The 24,142-nt window shown below is 41.7% G+C and overlaps 1 protein-coding gene and 1 long non-coding RNA gene across 2 annotated transcripts in view; both read left to right on the forward strand.

The window, feature by feature from the left end:
- LOC148130791 (uncharacterized) overlaps positions 1-24,142 on the forward strand; it is a 715,147-nt gene that overhangs the window by 622,659 nt on the left and 68,346 nt on the right. The window lies entirely within an intron of this gene.
- The window catches only part of BMPR1A (bone morphogenetic protein receptor type 1A), an 83,718-nt gene continuing 63,905 nt past the window's right edge, over positions 4,330-24,142 (forward strand). The window contains exon 1 of the mRNA XM_087963866.1: positions 4,330-4,515. The gene's annotated coding sequence lies outside the window, so the exon portion shown is untranslated. The remainder of the gene's footprint in view (positions 4,516-24,142) is intronic.

Here is a 24,142-nt window from a genome sequence, read left to right on the forward strand (position 1 = left end):
CCAGCCAGACTGTGTCCTTCCCTAGTTTCTTCCCCAGCCACCGGAGTCACACTCCCATTCCTGTCAGCTGCTCAACCTCCACCTCGGAATCAGATTCCAACAGGGGCATGACATGGTTGTTATGATTCTGTGCAGTTCTGAGAACCGGAAAATCATTCCCCTGGCTGGTCCCTCCTCGCCCAGTCTATCCTTATCGCATATGTGCAACATTGCACACATGCCCGACATCACTGACTGCTTTTTTCCCCGTCCAGTCACTCCTTAAGGTATTTCTCCCCCCCGATCAGCTGTGCCAGAATTCCCCTCGCTTATTTACTGCTTTGCCTGGGAGGCTTCTCTGAGGCCCAGAAGCCCCCCCCAAAAGGGGGGTGCTGCCAAAAAAAAGTCACACCCACCCAGTCACATGGCCATGTCCACCTAGCCACGCCCACAGAACTGGTTGTTACAAAATTTGAATCCTACCCCTGTGCTGGATGGCAAGAATAGAAATAGAAATAGAATTTTTTATTGGCCAAATGTGATTGAAGGAATTTGTCTTTGGTGCATATGCTCTCAGTGTACACAAAGAAAAAAATAAAATACATAAAATAATAAAATAAAAGATGGGGTTTGCAAAATTCCTAAAAGAAGTATGCAAGCTTCATCTTCATAACAAACAGAGTATGTCTTCCATCAATGATTTGAATGAACCCATTATAGATAATTTCATTAAATGCATATTTACACATCCATTCATAATCACCCATTTATTCATTTCATTAGCTAAAATGTCCTTTTTTAGTGCAAAAAAAAAAAAATCTGAGTTCTGGCTTTTATATAATAATGTGCCGGGCATCTTCATCACTCTTGGTAACAGTTGTTAAGTTGTTTTAGATTGTGTAGCAAACAATTGTTAAGCTGTCAGGTTTTAGAATGTTTTGTCAAACTGGCCATACGTTTATGTTAAACTACAGCTGCCTGTTCTAAGCTGCAAAAATCTGGACCACCATTAGAAGGCACAATATCCCACTCTTTTTTAAATGTCGCTTTGCTGCCCCCTGTGTATCATGGCAGCCCATGTTTGACAGTCCTTGTTAAACAAAGCAGGTATTCACCTAAAATAGGATATTTGGAATTAAACCAGCACAGGCATCTGTGGCAGCCACTGGAAAAAGGCACACATTCATTCACACACAGTGAGAAAGCTTCATTTATAACTCAGCTCTTCCTTCTGCCAATCACAGATTCCACTGACCGAGGAACTTTGCCCACGGACAATCCAGGGTGACCAGTTTGCAGTTTGAAATGTTCTCAAGTTTTTAAGCAGAACACTGACGATGCCAAAAAAAAAAACACACTTTCCTATAAAGGTGGAATCTCCCAGTCTTGAAAATAAAACATTACTTGGAAGAAGTATATTAGGAGTGGATACTTAATTTCCAGCTAATCCAGAACTCTGGTAGGATTCCCGTTCAGCTGCAGTCCAGCCACGGGTGGAATCCTTCCCTGGATTTTGCAGTGCAAGGTTATGCACATTGCAATTTTCCTTCATGAAGATCATCTGGGGTTTGCGACAAATGAACTAAGAGAAGGGGAGGGGGGTGAAGTTTGTTTGGGCTAGAAGTTCATCTACCAAGATGCTAAAAAATTTTTTAAAAAAAAGCTTAGGCTTTTTGTTTACTATGAATTTTTATTACGAATTTCACACACATGCAAATTAAGCCTCTAATAACTATGGATAAACACAGCTTTAGGATATTCTAAGGAGATGTAGAAAAACAGAGCGGGAGTGCAATCAGCAGTTTTGAATCCGTGGAAGAGGAGTGGGCAGCTATGGCCTCCTTATGCCCTGTGGACTTCAAGTCCACGGATCGTATAGGGAGACATAGCTGGTCACCCCTAAAGTGAAAGATTGTTGGGGTTATCCATATATTGACACCTTGCAAAATTAGATAAAATTAGGTGATTGCAAAACTTACATTGTGACATTGCAGAGATTGTAGGTGCAAGACTATTTTCGTGATCTTCTTCCTCTCTCTCAGACTTAGACTTACAGGTGCAACACGAAAAATTAGAATATCGTGCAAAAGTTCATTTATTTCAGTAATGCAACTTAAAAGGTGAAACTAATATATGAGATAGACTCATTACATGCAAAGCAAGATAGTTCAAGCTGTGATTTGTCATAATTGTGATGAGGATGGCTTTTGCACGATATTCTAATTTTTCGAGTTTCATCTGTAGAATAACTTTATTGTCACTTTGAATGTACACTAATTGGCATACATTAAAATGAAATTTCATTGCATACAGCTCTCAAAGGGTCCCCACCTCCAATATACGCTGCATAATCATGACAAAATAAACACAAAATTATGCATATACCCACATATATTATATGACACGGAGAAACAACAGTGTAATTCAGATGTATACATGAAACGAATCTTGCAAATTTACCAGACAGATGCCCTAGCCCTAGGCTTGGGAACAAAGCTGTCACAGAATCAAGTAGTCCTGATTCTGGTTCTCTCTCTCTCTCCTCTTTCTTTCTCTTTCCCTCTCTCCCTCCATCCCCCTCCCTCTTTCTTCTTCCTCTTCCCCTCCCTCCCTCCCTCTCTCCTCTCTCCTCTTTCCCTCTTTTCTTCCATCCCCCTCCCTCCCCTTTCCCTCTCCCTCCATCTCCATCCCTCTCTCTCCTCTTCCCCTCTCCCTCCCTCCCCTCCCTCTCCTCTTTCCTTCCATCCCCCTCCCTCCCCTTTCCCCCTCCCCCCCCCTCTCCTCTTTCCCTCTCCCTCCCTCCCTTCCTCTTCCCCACTCTCCCTCCCTCTACCTCTTTCCCTCTCCCTCCCTCCCTTTCCCTCTCCCTCCCTCCCTCTCCTCTTTCCCTCTCCCTCCCTCCCTCCCTTCCTCTTCCCCACTCTCCCTCCCTCTCTCCTCTTCCCCCCTCCCTCCCCTTTCCCTCCCTCTCCTCTTTCCCTCTCCCTCCCTCCCTCCATTCTTCCTCTTCCCCACTCTCCCTCCCTCTACCTCTTTCCCTCTCCCTCCCTCCCCCTCTCCCTTCCTCTCTCCTCTTTCCCTCTCCCTCCCTCCCTCCCTTCTTCCTCTTCTCCACTCTCCCTCCCTCTATTCTCTTTCCTCTCCCCCTCCCCCTCCCTCCCCTTTCCCTCTCCCTCCCTCTCTCTCCTCTTCCCTCTCTCCCTCCATCTCCCCCGCCAAACACAGAGTTTGCAGTTTGCCTTATTTAAAACCATCATGTGCAATAAAATAAATTCTTATCTCCCATACTGAAACTACCATCAATGAAAGGGGCAGAAGAATAGCCATCAGTTCCAACCAAACTGGGCATCGGACAACCCAATTCAAGGCAAAACGTGGGAATTTTCTTCCATGGGAGGCATTTCTCGTTTTTTTTGTTTTTGTTTTTCAATTTTCCCATCCAACAACAAAACATGAAAATCCACTACAGAGACCATATGGCTCATTTATTTATGTATTTATTTATTTATTTGCTTTGCTTCCTTAAAAATATTTTAGGCCGACCATTCCACAAATCTCAGGTCAGAGATAGGGAAATTATTTCTCAGAAAGCGTTTCTAATCTGCCCTAATCCTATGCTGGGAACCAAAAGAATAAAAATGTAACAAAGGCCAGGAAATATTATGAAATCGTGGTTTAATAAAACACTAGTATGTAATATATTTTTATAATATATTATAGAGTAAATGTAGTTTTGCAAAGGACGGTAGCTGAGGTTTTTCTCCTCAGTCCCCGTCTCTTCTGCTCTCGCCCCCTTTGGCTTGAAAAGGCTACAGAGCATGCGCGGAGGAGGCGAGAGGGACGTTCCTTTCCCCCCCCCCGCCCCCCCACCTCCCTCCCCGAAATGTGCCAGGCAGGGGAAGGCAAAGGCACCTCGCGCTCGTCGCGAAAACCACCTTCGTCAATTTCCGTCGAGGGCTCGGGTTGGGATGGACACGCCCCATCCCTAGAAAAGGTGCGTTTAGGGCGGAGAATTTTTTTTTAAAAAAAAGTGGGGAACGAGCTTCCCGAACCCGCTCGGCAGCCTCCGCCAGCCAGGGCGAAGAAGCGTCCCTCGACGGCCGGGACTCTTAATTTCTCTTCTCCACAAGCTGCTCCTTCCGCCGCCTCTGATTGGACGCCTCGACGCCCCTTGGGCGGCGTCGGCCTCCTTTCCCGAGCCGTGATTGGAGCCACCCCTACCACTCCAAGGCGCGCCCCTCCCTCCCCGAGAGAGAGAGAGAGAGAGAGAGAGCGCGCCCATACTTCTGTTCGGTTTCTCTCGCTCTCTCGCTCTCTCTCCCCCTCAACTCTCTCCCTCTCCCGCGCATGCGCGTGGGCCATCCCAAGGCGCCGTAAGAGGACCGACGGCGGCTCCACTTGGCCCGGGCGTCGAAGCGAGCAGACGCCGCCGCCTCCTCCTCCTCCGACCCGTCTAGGCCTCCGCTTCCCTCGGCCGGGGGACGCGCTTCGGACCCAGCCGATCCCGGGCGACGCTCCGAGGACGATGCCCCGCGGGTGAGCGAGGGAGGCCCTCCTGGCCGGGCCTGGCGGGGCTCCTGGCGCAGCGGGGCGGGCTGGAAGGGGCTGCCTGCGCTGGGCTGCCCCGGAGGGGAGAGGGCGGCATCGGAGACCAACCCCCAGTGGGGGCTGAAAGGGCCGGGGTCTCCCCTCGGCTTGGGGAGGGGGCGGGAAGGGCTGCCCCTCCTCCCTTCTTCCTTTTTCTCTCCTTCCCTCCCTCCCTCCTTCCTTCCTTCCTTTCCTTTTCCCCCTCCTTCTGTTCTTCCATCCCTCCCTTCCTCCCTCCCGCCCTCCTTCCTTTCTTTTTTCTTTCCTCTTTCCCCCACATTCCTTCCTTCCCTTCCTCCCTTCTTCCTTTCCTATTTTTCTTTCTCTTCCTCCCTCCCTCCCCTTCCTTCCTTTCCTCCTCCTCCCTCCTTCCTTCCCTTCCTCCCTCCCTCCTTCCTTTCCTATTTTTCTTTTCCTCCCTTCCCCTTTCTTCCTTTCCTCTTTCTCCCACCTCCCTTCCTCCCTTCTTCCTTCCCTATTTTTCTTTCTCTTCCTCCCTCCTTCCTTCCTTCCTTTTCTCCTCCTCCTCCCTCCCTCCTTCCTTTCCTATTTTTCTTTCTCTTCCTTCCTTCCTTTTTAATTAAGGGGGTGGTTGCTGGTCCCTTCGACTGCACCCCTCGAAGTAAACAAAAAGGATCAAAGGAGCGGCTAATTAGCAGCCTTAATCAAGCCAGAGTTGATGCTGCTCATCTGCAGGACACCCCAAATTAAATTCGTGGGTAATCCGGTTGCACTTGGTTGGGAGAGCATGGGACCGAGAAATGAGATTCTTGGTAGATCTCCTCTCCACTTCTCCCCCCCCCCAAAAAAAAGAGATCTATATTTAGGGATGGATTGCCATGGGGTCCTTTGGAAAGGGCTAACTTACATAAAGCTTCTTCATTGGATTGTTGTTGATGGCTCAGTTATTTTCTTTTGCTACAAATCCTGGTTGGTTATATTGTTGCTCATTCATTAGTTACCATTTCTTGGTTAAGGAAAGAAAATAAATCTAATGAAGCCATTTGATGACAGAGGTGAGAGAGGGTCATTTCCATAAAAGGCTACAGAAAAGAAAGTTACATGACAAAGTTTGGGATTGGAAGATGCGTATTTTGTTTTTACTGTGGTTTGTGTTCACTTTTGAAAATACTGTTGTTTCTTTTTTTATCGTCGTTAAACTTCTCCCCTTCCAAATGTTTGGGCCATAATACATGCTGCTACTGATAATACGTTTTGTAGTCCAACTTTCCCCCAAAAAACACCAGATTGGGCAAGGATAATTTTGATATAGCCCAAGCTCTAGAATCGTCAGATGTGTAAGACAAGGATCCTTAAACTTTGTCTGAAGTTTCTCTGTACTTTTGTTTCTTCTGTGTGCTGTGAGAGCAAATAGGATCTGTGACTAATTTTCCACAGGGGGATTGGCCAATAATTCTTACTGTCTTCCACTGCGTTTAGCTTTTCTTTTACACAAGATTATCACGTGAAATGGCACTTCTGGACCAACCAACCCCCCTCCCCCCACTTTTTCCAAGTTTGCCAGTAACATTTATGAGATGTTTTAACAGGTGTATCTTCTCCAGAAAATCCATGGCATGACTTGAATTGCAAATGGTTACATGGCAGTCCAGAAAATACGTAATTGCCTTGCATCCAAAAAAAAATTGTTTTGGTCCTTGTTGCGTGCAGTTTAAGAATCTATTTGAAATGAAACATGGGTTTCTTAAAACTAGGTTCTGCATTCTCTAGCAAGTCTCCAGTCAACGTAGAACATTTTTAAAAAATAATTCATTACATTTATAGTGAGACTGGAATGTATACTACTAGTTAAACTGTTTATCTCCACTTGTTTCATGGGTCTTGCTTAAAATGTTCAGGAAATTGGAAGTTATTTATCTCTTAGTAAGAAAGTTGAGGTATTAAAGATCAGTTTGAAGTCTTCATCTTGCTCTTGTATTAATCTTTAGGAATATGCTGAATGTTATTTGTTCAAGATCTGCATTGCTTCAGTTTTGAACCTGCTATGGTATGTCAGTAGTTACAGTGCTTGTGTTAACCATATGATTGTTTCTGAAACAGGGAATAAGTGAGAGTGAGGTTTCTGACTTCAGTAAATGATATGCATTATGAAACTTCTTTTTTGAATAGCCATATTGGAAAGCCTGCTCAGAAACCACCCCTCATTTGCACCATGCAAACACAAGATGCTAGTAGGCTTGGCAATAAAAATACTCTCATATCCGAATTAGAAGGTTCCTTCTGCATCCTGTCCCTTAGGGAATGTCACCTGCTTGAATCCCAGGTTAGGCTTGTACAGTCACTACCTCCCATCTCTGGAATGATGCTCTCCTAAGAGCAGACAGACTACAATCCTGCTTGTCTTTCAAAGCACCTTTGAACTGGCTATTTCTTTGAGAGCCCTGTGGATCATCTTAATTTCTCCTAGAAAATGACTGTATTGTGACGCTTGGGCTATTATTTATTACACTATGTTTATGTTTAGTCTTTCATCTTATTCCTGTTCTGGAGGTCTGTAAGCCATTCAGTTCAGATCGGATCATCATATAAGCTTAGTAGTATGTATGTATAAATAAATATTTGAATGTAGTCACCAACACTTGGGGAAATTCTTCTGTTATTCTTTCCTCTTCTCCTCTGGAGGGTTAGAAGTCTTTCAGGTGCAGATTTGGGGAATATAGAAGTGATAAAGAGAGCCTTGCTATGTGAACATCACACTGTTTGTGTGCCACTGGATACTCCCCAGTATATTTTAATTTATAATCACTTGGAATTTTGAAGCAGACATGAAGTGGAGAAAACAAGGGCCAAAATATAATTTTTGTTTTAAAAAAAACCTTATTAGGTATTTACAACATATTAAATAAAGGGGCTTTTTGAAGGCCATCATCAAGATAATGTAAATGGAAAAACAAAATTTAAGTAGAAGAAAAATGCATAATGTGTACGGTGTTTGTAAAAGTAGAATAAATTTCCCGGTGAAATTTTAGAATCTGCTGCCAGATGGTAAGGTAGAACTGAATTTGCAATGTGTTTGAAGTCTCATCCTTATTAGAAGTATTTCACAATCTTAACTTTGATCCTTAAAATGCCCCATGAGAAATATTGCCTTCATTAAAGTAGATCGCTATGTTTGCTTGCTGTATCAGAAAGTTAATCCAACTGTGATCAATAAAGTTTAGCCCCTAAATTTGTTATCTTAAATTTGTGGATTAGAGCTACAGATTTAGGGGGCCATGCTTTACAGTAATTGAGATTGAGTGATAGGGTTATTTAAGAGATTGATTGGATTGCTCTTTCTTTTTTCTCTCTCTAAATAATTCAAAATGCCAGAAGCAATATGCATTTATGTGTAGAAAATAGTCTGCCTTTAGAAACAATGCTTCAATTCTTTTGGGCCAGATAAACTGTCTTTCATTTTGTTACCAATTTTTTTTATTTATTCAATCTTAAATTGATAATTTAAAAACATGATTTTCACGACTTGATAGGAAAAATACTATGGAAATTGTAATTGGGCAAATTTAATAAAACATCTTTTATCTACCACTAAAGCTCTCATTCTGTAATCTTTAACTGTGTTTATTATGACTACAATTTTTGAACCATGACATCTCAAATATACTAACTTACAGAATGCACCCAAAATCCAGGACCCAGGAATATGAACAAAAGGCCATCAGAAATTAGCAGTTTTTTTAAAAAAAAATCCCATAAAGAATCGGTAGCAAATTACTTGCCTGTTATTATTGAGTTAACTACTTAGCAAGGTCAATGAAGCCAGCAAGAATTCAAAAGAAAGGTCTTTTTCTTTTATCCTTCAATTAGAAAACCTCTGCTTTACAGCAGATGTTAATCCAACAGCTACTACAGTGGTGTGATCTCATTTATTTCCCCTCACTCTGCACCAGCAAGTGCCCTCAATGAACCAAGGGTTTTTACAGGTATTCCTCAACTTACAACAGTTCACGAAGTTACAACGGCACTGAAAAAAGTGACTCGTGACCATTTTTCACACTTAATGACCGTTGTAGCCTACCCACAGTCACGTGATCAAAATTCAGGCCTTTGGCAATTGATTCATATTTACGATGGTTGGAGGGTCCCAGGTTCATGTGAAAGATTTTTTTCCCTCCCCCCAATTTTTTGACCTTCTGACGAGCAAAGTCAATGGGAAAGCTGGATTCACTTAACAACGGGGTTACTAATTTAACAACCGCAGTGGACAAAAGCGGCAAGGAAAGTCGTAAAACGGGGGGGGGGGCAAAACTCACTTAACGAATTTCTCACTTAGCAACATAACTGTTGGGCTCAAATTGTGATCGTAAAGTTGAGGACTACCTATATTGGCACACAGTAATTGCATTCCTAGTATCTGCCTGGTGCAAGTACCAACAGGTATATAACAGATGGTTTCATTGGCATGCCCATCTTTCACTTCAGCTTTTACGATACCTTTGATTTGCTATCATGGTTAGCAGCTCGTTTATGGACAGTTTAGCTTTTAAAGACATCCAGAAGGCCTTTTAGTCAAAGTTAACGGAGGTCGTAGATTGATTGAAGAGACGTGAACAAGCTTTTTTTCCTACTAAGTTTCCTTCAAGGGTCCCCTGACTTCCGGGTCTAAATGCACAATTTGTTTTATTTCATTTCATTTGAGAAAACTGTTCCCGTGCTAAATTGAGGCAACCTCTGCCCCCCCCTCCAATGAGAGTAAGAAGGAATTGAAAAAAACTTAAACATTAAGACATCCTCACCGGCCGCTAAGAGAGCTTGGTGACCGATAAGAGTAGAAAGGAAAGTAGCCCCTCTCAAGCCACCTGAGTCTAGAGAAGGACCAGGGGAGACATGATAGCAGTGTTCCAATATTTGAGGGGATGCCACAGAGAGGAAGAGGGGGTCATGCTATTTTCCAAGGTACCCGAAGGCCAGACAAGGAATAATGGATGGAAACTGATCGAGGATGGATATTCAACCTGGAAATAAGAAGGAATTTCCTGACATGGAAAAGAAGTTGCCTTTGAAAGTTGTGGGAGCTTCATCCCTGGAAGCTTTCAAGAGGAGATTGGACTGCCATCTGTCAGAAACGGTGTAGGGTCTCCTGCTTGGGCGGGGTGGGTGGGTTGGACTAGATGACCTACAAGGTCCCTTCCAACTCTGTAAAAAGCCTTGAATAAATGACAATTATTTAAAAACACGAACCTCAAGACTGGATTTGCACGATGCGTTGAAGCATCACGAGCCACAAAGGTCTGCATGCACATAACTTGTTAAGGGAAGGCCAACATTTTTAGCGCCTTTGTGCGACCCTTGCCAAAAAATAAATCCCTGGAACAGATATTTTGGGTCAGTGGGATGCTTGAATGGAATGGTGGGTTGGTGCAGGCGTCTCCAAACTTGGCAACTTTTAAGACTCAGCATGGCTGGCGGAGGAATTCTGGGAGCTGAAGTCCACAAGCCTTAAAAAGTTGGAGTTTGGAGACACCTGGGGTTGGTATATACTTGCCCTTTTCAAGATTGGATTGTCTTCACTCAGGGCCAAAGATAAGATTATCTTCTGGCTGTTTGCCTTGGGATTTGCCTCGATTCCTCAGTTCTTCCCCTCCACAAAGAGGAAATTAGCATATTGTTTATAATTTAATCAAGTGTATTGGCGAATCTTTAAAAAAAAAAAACACCGCACCTTCTGAAGCCCTTTGATCTCAGAATTGCTTCTGATATATTGTGCTCGGAATCCACCTGGAGAGAACCTATATGAAATTAAACAGGGTGTCCAAATGAAAGTCTCTTGAATATGCTAAGTCTTCTGTTGCACAATAAAAAGCAAAATTACATAAGATACACGTTTATAAAAGACAAAAATGTATGTCAGGCACCGATGCTTTAATTCCACCAAAATTTCGTTTAAGATAATTTAAAGGTTGAGAGTAAAAAAAAAAAAAAGTAGGGGAATTCGAATCACTTGAAAGTGAAAAATGACATTTTAATCAACATTTCATTATATTAGTCACATTTGAAGGGGCCTGCATGGTGTAAGTTATGAGGAAATGGTGCCATTCCCAGAAGACATCCCCACCTCATTTCTCACAGGTTTATGGGAACATTTAAAGCTACCCATGCATTTCAAAAGTGGTAAAGAGTTTGGGAAAATAGTGCGTCATTATATCCAGTGTTCTCTTTCCCCCACCCCCTTTTTAGATTCAGAGGTACGTGGTGGAGATGTCAGCTGTTTTTCCAGCCTTTTACAGTCAGAGCATCTGGTATGGTTGACTCCAGCTAAGATGCCAAACTAAGCAAGGAGACACATAGAAAAATAAAATAAAAGCAGGAGAGGCCAGCGCTAAAGATGGAACTCGCAGAACACTGGAGAAAAGAGAAGATGGCACAAAGCGAGGCAAAATAGCTGGGGTTGTGCAAAACTAGGGAAATCCATATGTTGCGGGAGGAAAAGAGAGTTTAGGTATGCCTGGATGACAAGAAAGGAGCAGATGAAAGGTGCAGAAATAAACGAGGCAAGGCGAGGAGCTTTAGAGATTTGAGATAAGTAGGTAAATAGAAAAAAAAATGATAGTGCACTTCAGTATGAACAGCTTGTACCGTATAAAAATGAAAATGGGCGCACACAGGCAAAGGAAAAAATGATTAGATTGCTCTGAAATACGACTTAAAATAGTACCAAACGGCAACCTGCAAATCAGATGTGGAATTATCTTTTTGACCTTATATAACAATTCATTTCAGGCACAGGAGTCCGAAATGCAGATTTAGTGCTGCTGAGAAACATTTAAAATGCTGTGAATTTTAGCCCAAAATGTTGTCACAGCAGAACGAGCCCAAAAAGGTCTGAATTACACCTCGCAACAGCAAATCGGTGATAACATTAAGTACTTTTTAATGTTAAGGTTCCATATATAGAGACCTGGTTTTGTTGTATTAATCGTATTTAATTATTGCATAGATGGAAGAGATAAATTCAGTTTACTTTTTGCAGTTTCTTTATCAGCTATTGGTTTGGTGGTAGCCCCAGTTATTTCTTCTGTTAGGAAACACAGGCTTCTAAGGGAACTTTGGCATCGCAACAATGTTCAGATAAGAAATTTATTAATTTGAATAGAATAAAATGTCAAGAAGGTAATTCAGTCCTGTGTTTACCAGCGAAAATCAGTTTACCAGCTATTTAGAATTCAGGATTTTTGCAAAGTAGAAGATTTTTCATGGGTGAAAATATATACCTTTTAACCTAATATATCTAGTTTATATCTTGCTGCATTATTCAAGAATCAATAAGTATCTCAATATCTGTCAAACCTGAAACTAAAGGCACCTTAAACGTCTGAATTCTGGAACCCAAATGATAACTGAAAATGTGAAGAATTAAAAACAATTTTCTCAGCAGATAATTGTAATGTTTTGAGTGAGATTCTTGAAGGATGATTTTGCCAAATAGGCAGCAAACAAATTTAACAAAAATAAATAAAATAAATATTTACTTAAAATAATACAAAAGTATAAAAAATAAATAGCCTTCTTATTAAAATCATACACCAATAACTGCTCTTTTCTTGCCACAAATTCTCAGAGAAATTCTGGGCTATTTGTCATTCACACCAAATTTGGAGCTAAAGCTAAATTTCCAAATAGAGAAGGTTTTTCCAAAATTCATTATGCTACTGTTAGATACAGAAAATAGGGACATAACCCAAGCTCGAAATATATCACTGTTATTCCTAGCTTTAAATCTGATTTCCCTCAATTCAATATGATTTCCCCCCAAAACAACCAGATAGTATACCAACTTCTAAAGAAATACATTGTATAACAATTTATTTATCAAACATAAGACAGTATATATAGAATACCTAATGTCTACCTCAGTACTATAATAGTGTTAATATTTTTGGTTTTTCTCAGCATAAGGAAGAGGTTTCAAAGCCATTAAAAAAATATGTCATCTTTTAAGAGCACCTTGACATTAAATGAAAGAGTGCAAAAAATATACTTTTGGAACTGTGCATACATTATTGTCACCAAATGATTGGACCAAAGTCAATCATTTCTAGAGAATACATAAAATTCTTTGGAAAATTCTTACAGACCTTCTATAAAATCATATGAACACTTTTCTGGACATTCCAAAAGCATAGTAATTATCTCTCTGGAGTTAAAAGTGATTACTAAATTAAAAACCTAATGTTATCAGAACTTTGGTCATGTTTAAAAGCCAGAAGAACAGCTATATATACACATTTATCCTGGAGACTGCAGCTGAAATATCTAATAGGGTTCTTTCTTGGTTAGGGAAACCTCATGGTATAAATATCATTAAAAATAGAGAATTAAGGATCTCTTAGGAAACTATTACATTTTGTGCCTTCACTGATAATATTTGTTTATGCTAGTTAATTAAGAATTGATCAAGAAGATTTGACCCCAGACAAGATGGTGGTAGAGAAACCAAAACAGTTGAATGGGAGGATAGAATATAAAAGATTAATAAGGATTGTTAAAAGAAGAAAATGGCAAAAAAAAAAAAAAAAAGATATCCAAAGCCATCTCCAGTAAAGAAAAATGCAGATGCAGCAATTCTGCAGCAAAGAAAGTAATAAACAAAAAATGAAAACCTGTTCTTCCAGATTGATGCCTCCTTGGCATGTGCTGTGCATACTGATGCATGCAGAAAGTATGAAAATGAAAGAGATAAAAAGCTATCTTGCTGCCTGAACGATATAAATAAAAGTTCTTAAAAGCAAAAGAAAAAAAAACTGCACAGAGGGCTTCAGAATAACAGAGTTGGAGTTTGAACCTTGGTGATCTTCTAGTCCAATCCTCTGCTCAGGCATTTCAGACAAATGTTTTTCCAATCTCTTCTTTAAAAATTTTGAGTTTTGGAGCATTCACAACTTCTGGAGGCAAGTTGTTCCACTGATCAATTGTTCTCACTGTCAGGAAATTTCTTCTTAGTTCTAGGTTGCTTCTCTCCTTGATTAGAGCATAAACTTCAGTGTATAGCCTTTCCCCCCAGAATTTATGAACAAGGTTCTAATTTTAAGGGCAGGTTTGCAAAACAATCAAATGTTTATTTAAATCAGGGATGCCCAACCTTGACAACTTTAAGGCTTGTGGACTTCAACTCCTAGAATCCTTGATTTTAGAAGCTGCTGTAAAGAAAATTGACTGGCCTGTTCAATTCAAATACAGTAGCAGTGTAATGAAATTTACCAAGCATGTTTTAGAAATTCAGAGGTAGTGTGAGCGTTTGTACCAGCAGAGTACAATGGATCTGCAAGTTAGATGCTGACATGCAATGAACCATGATTTTCATCCAAGCATTCCCCAGTCCCCAAATAACAGCCAGGTCTGCTGCATCCCAAAAGGACAGTGAAATTGCTGCAGATAATATAAAAATGATATAGATGTCCCATGGGAAATGGCTTCCTGCAGACCGTCACAATGGATGTATACATCTGCAAGTTTTGTTAGTTCCTATTTCATTCAAGTCCCACCAGAATTGTGATTTTTCACTGTATTGTCAAGCAAACTCAGAAATGTATTAAAATATCATCAGAAACTTGGATGATAAACAGAACCTGGGCTGTGATAAACTATTTAGTATGTAGGCAACATCTTTAAGCTTGAAAAGAACCTTTTTATAGAGATATAAGGCTGGTTTCCAGCATCTGTTCCTGCTGGAAAACCTCATCTCGTACTGTGATCTAAGACAGAGGTCCCCAAACTTGGCAACTTTAAGACTTGTGGACTTCAACTCCCAGAATTCTCCAGCCAGCGCAGCTGGCTGGAGAATTCTGGGAGTTGAAGTCCACAAGTCTTAAAGTTGCCAAGTTTGGAGACCTCTGATCTAAGAAACTTCACAATGAATAGCTGAGCTTTATCAACTGTACAGAAAAGGGAAACCTATATGGACAGTGTTAAGTAGAGTTTTAAGGACTGTCTGCTATTATACAGAATACAATTTCACAATTTTAAATATTTTTCAGAGCCAGAGATGTCTACAGGATCCAGCGCTTCTGTCCTAACGACAAAAGTAGGGCCTTACCATCACATCACTGCCCCTTTCATGTTTCTGTAACATCATAACACTCATACGCAATGGGTGGAGCTTGTGTTATATTGTCATTTTACCTTCATTCAAACCCCCTTGTTCAGGATCTTTCCGCTGGGAAAACTTTGGGTCTTCCGAAAGAAGTAGTTGTGTGTCTGCATACATCTGGTTGGATAGCTCAGTCTTCAAAGACAGCCTTGGAGCGTGCCAGAGTCCCCTTCGCAGCGGCCACATTACCCTAAAGACATGGTGGTTTTAAATAGCTGCTTTGCGGCCCTGCATTTGGGCTCTGAAAACATTGCACAGTCCTAATGTCTTTATCAGTAAACTTGGTTGGTTAAATCTGCATTGAGGCAGAGTTGACTTTATTGAGGTTGAAATACGAACTTAAGAATTCCCAGAAAAGCTTCAGAATTGTGTAACTTTGACCAACATGCTTGCAATCATTAGTGTGGCATATAAAAACAGCATGTCTCCCATGTAGTCTAGACTTGTGATTTTTAATCTTAAAAGTTCCAACTGAATTTTACAGCCAAACCATAATTGACTGGATATAGAAGTATGACTTCTTTTTTCTTATAAGGATTTGTCAGTTCCATAACTCTGAATGTGTGTGTCCCCACTCCAGTGTGGATGCATCCATGAAAGTTGAGGTGGAAGCTGACTTAAAACAACTTTTTCTGTTTTCTCATTAGTACTTTGAGCACACATTCATATTAGTGAACAGATTCATTATAAATTGATTGGAAGAAGTTTTGCATTACTTGATATCTGAAAATCCTCAATCATCCAGGTCATGGTTGTCCCAAACTGGACTTTCTTGGTTCTTAAAGTCTAGAACTATGACTTTATTTCAACAAGGATTGTAGAAAGCACTTTCTCGGTTCTAAATGAAGAAACTTCTTGGATGAGAAATGATATGTTTTCAAAGAAAGAAATGGAAGAAACTCCAGTTGCCTTTTGGAAAAGACACATGTTATATTTTTGGGGGGGAAAGCACCCTTGGGACGTTTTGCAGTGCTCTTATCTCAGTGGAGAAAGAGGTTTTGCTTATGTTCCTACACTATTTGCAGTTGCTCTCAGAAAAGCTATTTTAAAGGAAAAGGATTTTTAAAAAAAAGAATCGTGGGTGGAGCAATCCAACGAAATCACTCTCCTTCCTTCATCCAAAACAATGATTTTGTAACGAAATTATGTAGGGTAATTTTACTTAAAAGAGCCATCATATTATGGTGGTTGAGATGCTGGAGTGAGAGACTCTATAGACTCAGAAGCCAACTGGGTGATCTTGGGCCATTCCCAGCCCCCAAATGCCCCATCACATCATGCATTGATGACTTCACTGCAAATAGAAGCAACTAAAGAATTAATATTATTTTTATTAAGAAAGCCATGTGGCTTTTAAAATTAATTCACATCTCCTTATGGCTGTTACCCTAAGGAAAAACTATTCTAAAATTAAGGATTTCTCAAGAAGGAAATTCAAGATTTAATGTTTGAGAATACATATTTAAGAACTAAATGTCCAGACTAAGAAGCAATATATGAAAGTTACTAAATGGATTTTTCTCAAAAAGGAAGGAACTAAATCTGTGCCTTTTGAGATAAAGGCATCTGTATACTCTTTACATGTCGGTAAAACCTTGTGACTATATATTATGTCTCTAAATATTCATGGTCCACACAGAAATGTATTAAATAATCCTCTCCAGTCTATATTATTGTTATTATTTGACTTCAAAACAAAAATCAAAACAGTTTATGTTCTTGCTTTGTTCTTTTATATAGAAAATTTAGATGTTTGAGCTGGGAAGTCTTCAATTAATTAGAGTTTCAAGGCTGGGACCAGGCAGAAATGATTACTAAATAATTATGTTTGTTTGCACAAAGGGAAGAATTAGAAAATTGCATGTGTAGCTAAAGGGCTTGGTTATTTTGACTGATTATGTGTGATTGGAGCATACAAACGGGGCCAATGTGTTTGATAGTGTATTGTTAATTCAATTTTTAAGAGTTCATTTATATGCAGGCATAGTTATGTAAGCTTGATTATGATTATTGAAGTGAGTTTTCACTTAAAATGGGAGTATTTTAATGTTCAAATAATCAAACTCGCTTTCAGCCAAAAGCTTAAAATATGCAGTGGCTATTACAGTCTCTTTCATCTTTGCTTTATTGTTCCTTTTTAATCATTTATCATGTAAATTTGTTCTTACAGTTCTCAAAATATTTCTCAATTTAGAATGAGTACATATTTAAAAACTCTATTCTCTAGAAGGAAATTACTGCTGTTAGAAATTGGACATATGTGATCTCACTGAAAGCCAGTTGTTTATGTTAATGAAGCTTCATTAATGTGTATTCATGGTTAGGATATCTTCTACAGGTAGCCCTCCACTTACAAACCACAATTGGGCCCAAAATTTATGTTGCTAATGGAGACGTTTGTTAAGTGGGTTGACAATGGGGCAAAACTCACTTAACAAATGTCTCCATTAGCAACATAAATTTGTGTGAATCTGGCTTCCCCGTTGACTTTGCTTGCCGGAAAGTTACAAAAGTGACCCCAGGACACTGCAACCATCATAAATATGAGTCGATTGTCTAGCGTGTGGTCATAAGTGTAAAAAACGGTCATAGGTCATTTTTTTCAGCGCTGTTGTAACTTTGGTCACTAAATGAACTGTTGTAAGTTGAGGACGTCCTGTATGTCCTATTGCTCCATCAATTTTTCCTTCTGCAATTGACTTACCTATTTAATTCTGCTCTACACTTTCCATCCCTCCTTGCTCTCTTCTTTCCTTTATCAATCCCACCTCACCAGACATGGTATTGGTTGACCTTTTGAGCATCTTTTTATTTGGTGAGCGGTAAAAACCTGGGTGTCCATCCCCGGAATAGGACTGATTTGATCTGATCTGTTTTTCTATTCCACGTTTTGGCGAATAGGCATGTCTGATAGAAATGATGAATGTTTAGAGCCGTGATGGTGAACCTAGGGCACGCATGCCACAGGTGGCACGCTGAGCCATTTGTGCGGGCACGCAAGCCCTAGCCAAACTTCCTGCACTGCACATGCGCGCGCCTCCCAGCTGATTTTCGGCCCGTTTGAGGCCCTTTTTGCCCTCACAGAGGCTCGAGGGAAACCTCTGCAGCCTCGGGAGGGCAAAAAATGGGCCTTACAGAAATACTGGAAGTGACTGAACAGGCCTGTTTTCAGCCTCCCGAGGCTCCAGAGGTTTCCCTCGAGCCTCCATGAGGGCAAAAAGGGCCTCAAACGGGCCAAAAAAATCAGCTGGGAGGCGCATGCATGCGCAGTGCAGGTAAGGGGGCAGGCAGGGGTATTGCACACGCATGCGCGGGGGGGGGACGCATTGCATTGTGGGTGCCAGCACACAGGCGCCTGCGCTATTGCGCGCCTGTGTGCTTTCAGCAGACCACAACAAAAAGGTTCACCATCACTGGTTTAGAGTGATACCATTGAGCTGAGTTTTACACATGTCTTTTTGTGCTTCAGTGAAGAAGCCTAAACCTTGCAAGCTTTTGTTCCGTGCGAGCTTTACTTGATACAGGTGGTCCTCGACTTACGACCGCAAGTGAGACTGAAGTTTCCGTTGCTAAGCAAGGGAGGTTAAGTAGTCGCGCCTGATTTTATTAACTTTTTTTTTTTTTTTTTTGAGATGTGGCTGCTAAGCGGCTGTTCTGACCCAGCTCCCCAAACACAACAAACCCTCTGAAGTGAACTCAAAGATTCCTTTATTAGGAGTGCCGGCAGCCCCGGCACAACGTTTCTCTTTCAACGCAGGCTAACAAGTCCATCCCAAAGATGAATAGGTTGTCTGCCACATACATTCATCTCCGACCCCTGTCTTTTACCTCCAGAGCTACGGTGGGGTTTCGTTAGCAGTGGTGACTCCCGTCCCAAGGACTGGCCCATAGATTTCCACTGCTCTCTCCTCTCCTCTGCCTTCTGCGCATCCGCGTGTCAGGCACTAGACTCAGCTGTTCCTCTTCTTCCTCATCAACCACATCCAGATCTGGGGGCTATTGACTCTCCATCTGAGGGCTGACAGACGCTCACACTCCCACTCTGTCTCTCTGCCAGCTCCATTTCCTCTCCCCCCTCTGAGCTCTCAGATTGCCTTGATGATTCCCACTCCTCCTCCTCCTCCTGTGTTTTGGCTGCTGGAGGGGCCGACGGCCAACAGGCCACAACAGCGACTCACTGTGGTTGTTAAGTGAATCATACAGCCGTTAGGCAAATCTTGATTTTGCTTGTCAGAACCCAGTTGGGAAGGTCACAAATGCTGATCATATGAACCCAGCAGCTGCAAACTTCAAAGATACATGCTCTCTGTCATCAGTCTGAATTTTGATCCCATGACTAGGGAGATATCGGAGTATTCACAAGAGTGAGGATCAGTTATAAGTCACTTTTTTCAGTGTCTTTGTAACTGTGTTCACTGAATGCAATTGTTATACGGGTGAAACTCGAAAAAATTAGAATATCGTGCAAAGTTCATTGATTTCAGTAATGCAACTTAAAAGGCGAACCTAATGTATGAGATAGACTCATGACATGCAAAGCAAGATAGTTCAAGCCATGATTTGTCATAATTGTGATGATTATGGCTTACAGCTCATGAAAACCCCAAATCCACAATCTCAGAAAATTAGAATATTACATGCAATCAATAAAACAAGGATTGTACATAGAACAATATTGGACCTCTGAAAAGTATAAGCATGCATATGTACTCTACTTGGTTTGGGCCCCTTTTGCAGCAATTACTGCCTCAATGCGGCGTGGCATGGAAGCTATCAGCCTGTGGCACTGCTGAGGTGTTATGGAAGACCAGGATGCTTCAATAGCGGCCTTCAGCTCTTCTGCATTGTTTAGTCTCATGTCTCTCATCTTTCTCTTGGCAATGCCCCATAGATTCTCTATGGGGTTCAGGTCAGGCGAGTTTGCTGGCCAATCAAGCACAGTAATCCCATGGTCATTGAACCAGGTTTTGGTGCTTTGGGCAGTGTGGGCAGGTGCCAAGTCCTGCTGGAAAATGAAGTCAGCATCCCCAGAAAGCTTGTCTGCGGAAGGAAGCATGAAGTGCTTCAAAATATCCTGATAGACGGCTGCGTTGACCCTGTATTTAATGAAGCACAGTGGCCCAACACCAGCAGATGACATGGCTCCCCAAATCAACACAGACTGTGGAAACTTCACACTGGACTTCAAGCATCTTGCAGTGTGTGCCTCTCCATTCTTCCTCCAGACTCTGGGTCCTTGGTTTCCAAATGAGATGCAAAAGTTGCTCTCATCAGAAAGGAGGACTTTGGACCACTGAGCAACAGACCAGTTCTGTTTTTCTTTAGCCCAAGTAAGACAGTTCTGACGTTTGTTGTTCAGGAGCGGCTTGATAAGAGGAATACGACATTTGAAGCCCATGTCCAGGATCCGTCCACTCCTTGTGAAAGTCCCCAACACTTTTGAATGGCCTTTTCCTGATAATCCTTTCCAGGCTGTGATCATCCCTGCTGCTTGTGCACCTTTTTCTTCCACACTTTTCCCTCCCACATAACTTTCTATTAATGTGCTTTGATACAGCACTTTGGGAACATACAACTTCTTTTGCAATTACCTTTTGAGGCTTTCCCTCCTTATGGAGGGTGTCAATGATGGTTTTCTGCACAACTGTCAGGTCAGCAGTCTTTCCCATGATTGTGATTTCTACTGAACCAGACTGAGAAACCATTTAAAGGCTCAGGAACCCTTTGCAGGTGTTATGGCTTAATTAGCTGATTAGAGTGGGACGCTTTGAGCCTAGAATATTGACTCTTTTCACAATATTCCAATTTTCTGAGATTGTGGATTTGGGGTTTTCATGAGCTGTAAGCCATAATCATCTCAATTATGACACATCACGGCTTGAACTATCTTGCTTTGCATGCTCAGTGAGGTAAGTTTGCCTGCAGCTCGCGTGCCAGTGCAAATGGCTCTGCGTGCCACCTATGGCATCCGTGCCATAGGTTCGCCATCACGGTTACAGGTTGAAGACCTAAGCTACACATTCAATTGATGTAGGTGTATATACATACTTAAATGAACAGACAAGCACCAGCAGGGCTTCATCAAAAATAATAACTGTGTTAAAACATTTGAGAAGAGTGGTTTGTGTTTTGCTAACAAATACGAATGTATTGGAAACATAGGTAGGGTTTGCTAGTAAACTTTAAGCAAACATTGACACAGTTACTCTTTGAGTTTCTGAACTACTTGTGCTTTTGTTACTACTTCTCCTGTTCATACCTTTCAAAGTGGAAAAAAAAATTGCTGTATAGAGAAATATTCGGCTCTAATGAATATGAACACAAAGCGTCAACTGAATTGTGGAAGGCCAGAGAACAGATGTCAACTTTGAAGTCTGAGACGGATTTGTGAAAATAAACTAAAAGGAAGAGAATCTAAGCAGTGAAATTAAACATCTGCTTTGCAGCTGTGAAATCATTTGGTTTGAAAACTCAACATGTCACATCGTGGAATCCATTTTGTTAGATCCATTTCATTCTGATCATTTATTAGTTTATATCAGTTGGCCTGGATTTCCTTTCCAGCTTTCTTTATCCAACCATCCTATTTATTCGTCACATATGTATAAATACCTTCTTAATGATTCACCCTCTGTAGTTATGACACAAGTATAAGGATATCAAAATAGCTAATCATTTCTGCCTGTAACTTATGCAGCTCTGTTATTTGCACCACTGTTAATTTCTTCTTTTTGTAAATGAAAATGGTGGGAGGCTTGGCTTTAAAGCTATTCTGGCCTTACCCCATTCCTTACCCAAGGTGTAAAGATTTTGGTTGCAGAAGGGCCTTTCTCAAAGTAATACCTACCTACCTGCTAACTGCTGGATATATGCCATATGCCTTCTGGCTTTCAATGGGAATTACAGGGCCTCTGCCATTGTTTGTTTCCCAAAACGGAGATACACTGAATCATCACTTTAGCAATGTCCAGGTAGTTCTCAACTTTAACAACCTCAATTTCTGTCGCTGAGCAAGGCATCTGTTAAGTGCCTCGTTTTACCACCTATTTTGCCATGGTTGTTGAGCGAATCACTGCCTTTGTGAAGTTAGTAACATGGGTTGTTCTGGCGTCCCCGTTGACTTTGCTTGCTTGTTGGAAAGTCGCAAAAGGGAAAATCACACAATCCCGGGACGCTGCAACCATCATCATATATGAGTCAGTTGGCAAGAGTTGGAAATTTTGATCCTGTTTGACCATTGTTGTGGTCTGCTGACAGCCTGCAGAGATGGCAGCAGAGTCGGACAGTGGGGAGGAACATGGGCCAGTCTGGGGAGGGCTCGGGTGAGGGTCCTGCGTTCGATGCAGAGATGAGGCCAGGACCATCTGGGAGTGGGGTACTGAATCCGGAGCCTCCAGAATCTGGCAGCAGCGAGGCAGAGGAACAAGGGGAGCCTGTTCCCAGTGTGCGCATGAACAGAGCTGCCAAAAGGCAAGAACAGTTAAGACAAAAGGGGCAACTCGGGAGTAAGGCTTGGAGGTGATTGGCCCTCCCATAAGACATAAAGGAGGAGCAAAGGGACATGAGCCTTTGCAGGAAGCAACTTTGTTCACTCTGTTCGGATTCAACCTTGAAGCTCTGTGTGAACTTTGTACTCCGGTTGGCTTTTTACAGTTAATTGGGCACTTTAGTTGTTGGCAGCAATTCAAAGGAGAGAGAGGTGGGTGCTTATCTCGAGGGACTGTTTGGGACTCATTACTGGCTGGGAATGCACATAATTCCCAGCCATTGAAATAAAAAGACGGTTGTTTGGACTAAGCGTGTGCTTAATTACGGTCTCAGGAAGCCTTGGTCAGAACAACCATGGGGATGTCACAAACTGTCATAAGCATAAAAAATGGTCATGACTCACTTTTTTCAGGGCTATTGTAACTTCGGATAGTCACTAAACGAACTGTTGTAAGTCGAGGAGTACCTGTAATTGTGGCTTATCATATATTTGGGGAATCTCCTGCAGAATTTAGTACCAGGTACCACTGACTTATATATAACCTCTATTGTATCACCCCTTTCAGACACGTGTCTGGTCTTTTCATTTATTTCCCCTGCTTCCTTTGAGAGATGAACATTGTCTCTCCAAAATAGCTCCATCCCAGCCCTGATGCCTTCTGGCTCTTGAAAGAGCCTACTGGCTGAGCACTGAAACCATGTAGCCATCCCAGCATAATTTAGGAAGCGGTATTTTGATCGTCCGTGGTCGTGCTTGCCTGGTTCGCAAAGCCAACTCATAAAAAAAGCAACTTTTCTTCCCCCCCAACTTACTAGGAAGAGGCGGGAAGAAAGAACCATCTGAGAGGGTCGGCTGTGCGAACCTAAAAATGCCCGTGATTTCTTTCTCTTTTGGAAAAGTAACATTAGAAGCCTCTGTGGCGCAGTGGTTAGAGTGCAGTACCACAAGCTACTTCTGCTGCAGCCAGCTGCCTACAATTAGTTCAAATCCCACCAGGCTCAAGGTTGACTCAGCCTTCCATCCTTCCGAGGTGGGTAAAAGGAGGACCCAAATTGTTGGGGGCAACATGATGACTCTGTAAACTGTTTAGAGAGGGCTGTAAAGCACTATAAAGCAGTATATAAGTCTATTGCTATTATGCCCAGCGTAGGGAAGTGGTAGGAAGTATTCAAAATAATAATAATAATAATAATAATAATAATAATAATAATAATAATAATAATAATAAATAATAATAAATAATAATAAATAATAATAATAAATAATAATAATAATAATAAATTTAAAAATGATGATGGCAGGAGACCATAGAGGAGAAAAGAAGAGATGCACGCCGTGTGTGGGGGTCTCACGTGCATGCGCAGAGATCAAGGCCACCTTCTCTCTCGCAAGCCACATTGCTCCCTTCTCTGTTCTTCCCTGCATGCCCTGGGATGAAGAGGGGATGGGCCTGGGTCTTCCTCTGAATGTCCAGCCAGACTGTGCTCTAACCCCGTTTCCTCCACAGCCACCGGAGCTACACTCCCACTCCCTGTTGGCTGTTCCACCTCTCCCTCAGAATCAGATTCCAATAAGGGCATGACAGGAGATCACATGACCCCAGAACACCACGACTGGCAGGAATATGAACTAGTTGCCAAGCACCTGAGTTTTGATCACGGGACCATGTCGTAAGTGTAAAAAATAGTTAACAAGTTTTTTTTTCTTTTTAATGCCCTAACTTTGGTCCCTAACTGAACCATTGTAAGTTGAGGAGTACCTATATAATGGCTGCATGCATATTAGTGGAATTGAGAATATATTTTTGTTGGTGGAAATAATTATCTGTGCGGGGGGGTGGTGGTGGTTCGTATCTCCACTTGGGGAATGTCCCCGTCCTTTTGGGGCTTTGGCCAGCTCTGTTGCTGGGAGAGGACCCCAAGCTTACTTGCTTAGATTTATTTGCAGAGTTGGGCCATCAATCACTTCGTGTGGTTTAT

The sequence above is a fragment of the Notechis scutatus genome, chromosome 4 (genome assembly GCF_049901735.1).
Source record: "Notechis scutatus isolate UNSWTSFEM ecotype Mainland chromosome 4, rNotScu1.2, whole genome shotgun sequence".
Taxonomy (NCBI): domain Eukaryota; kingdom Metazoa; phylum Chordata; class Lepidosauria; order Squamata; family Elapidae; genus Notechis; species Notechis scutatus.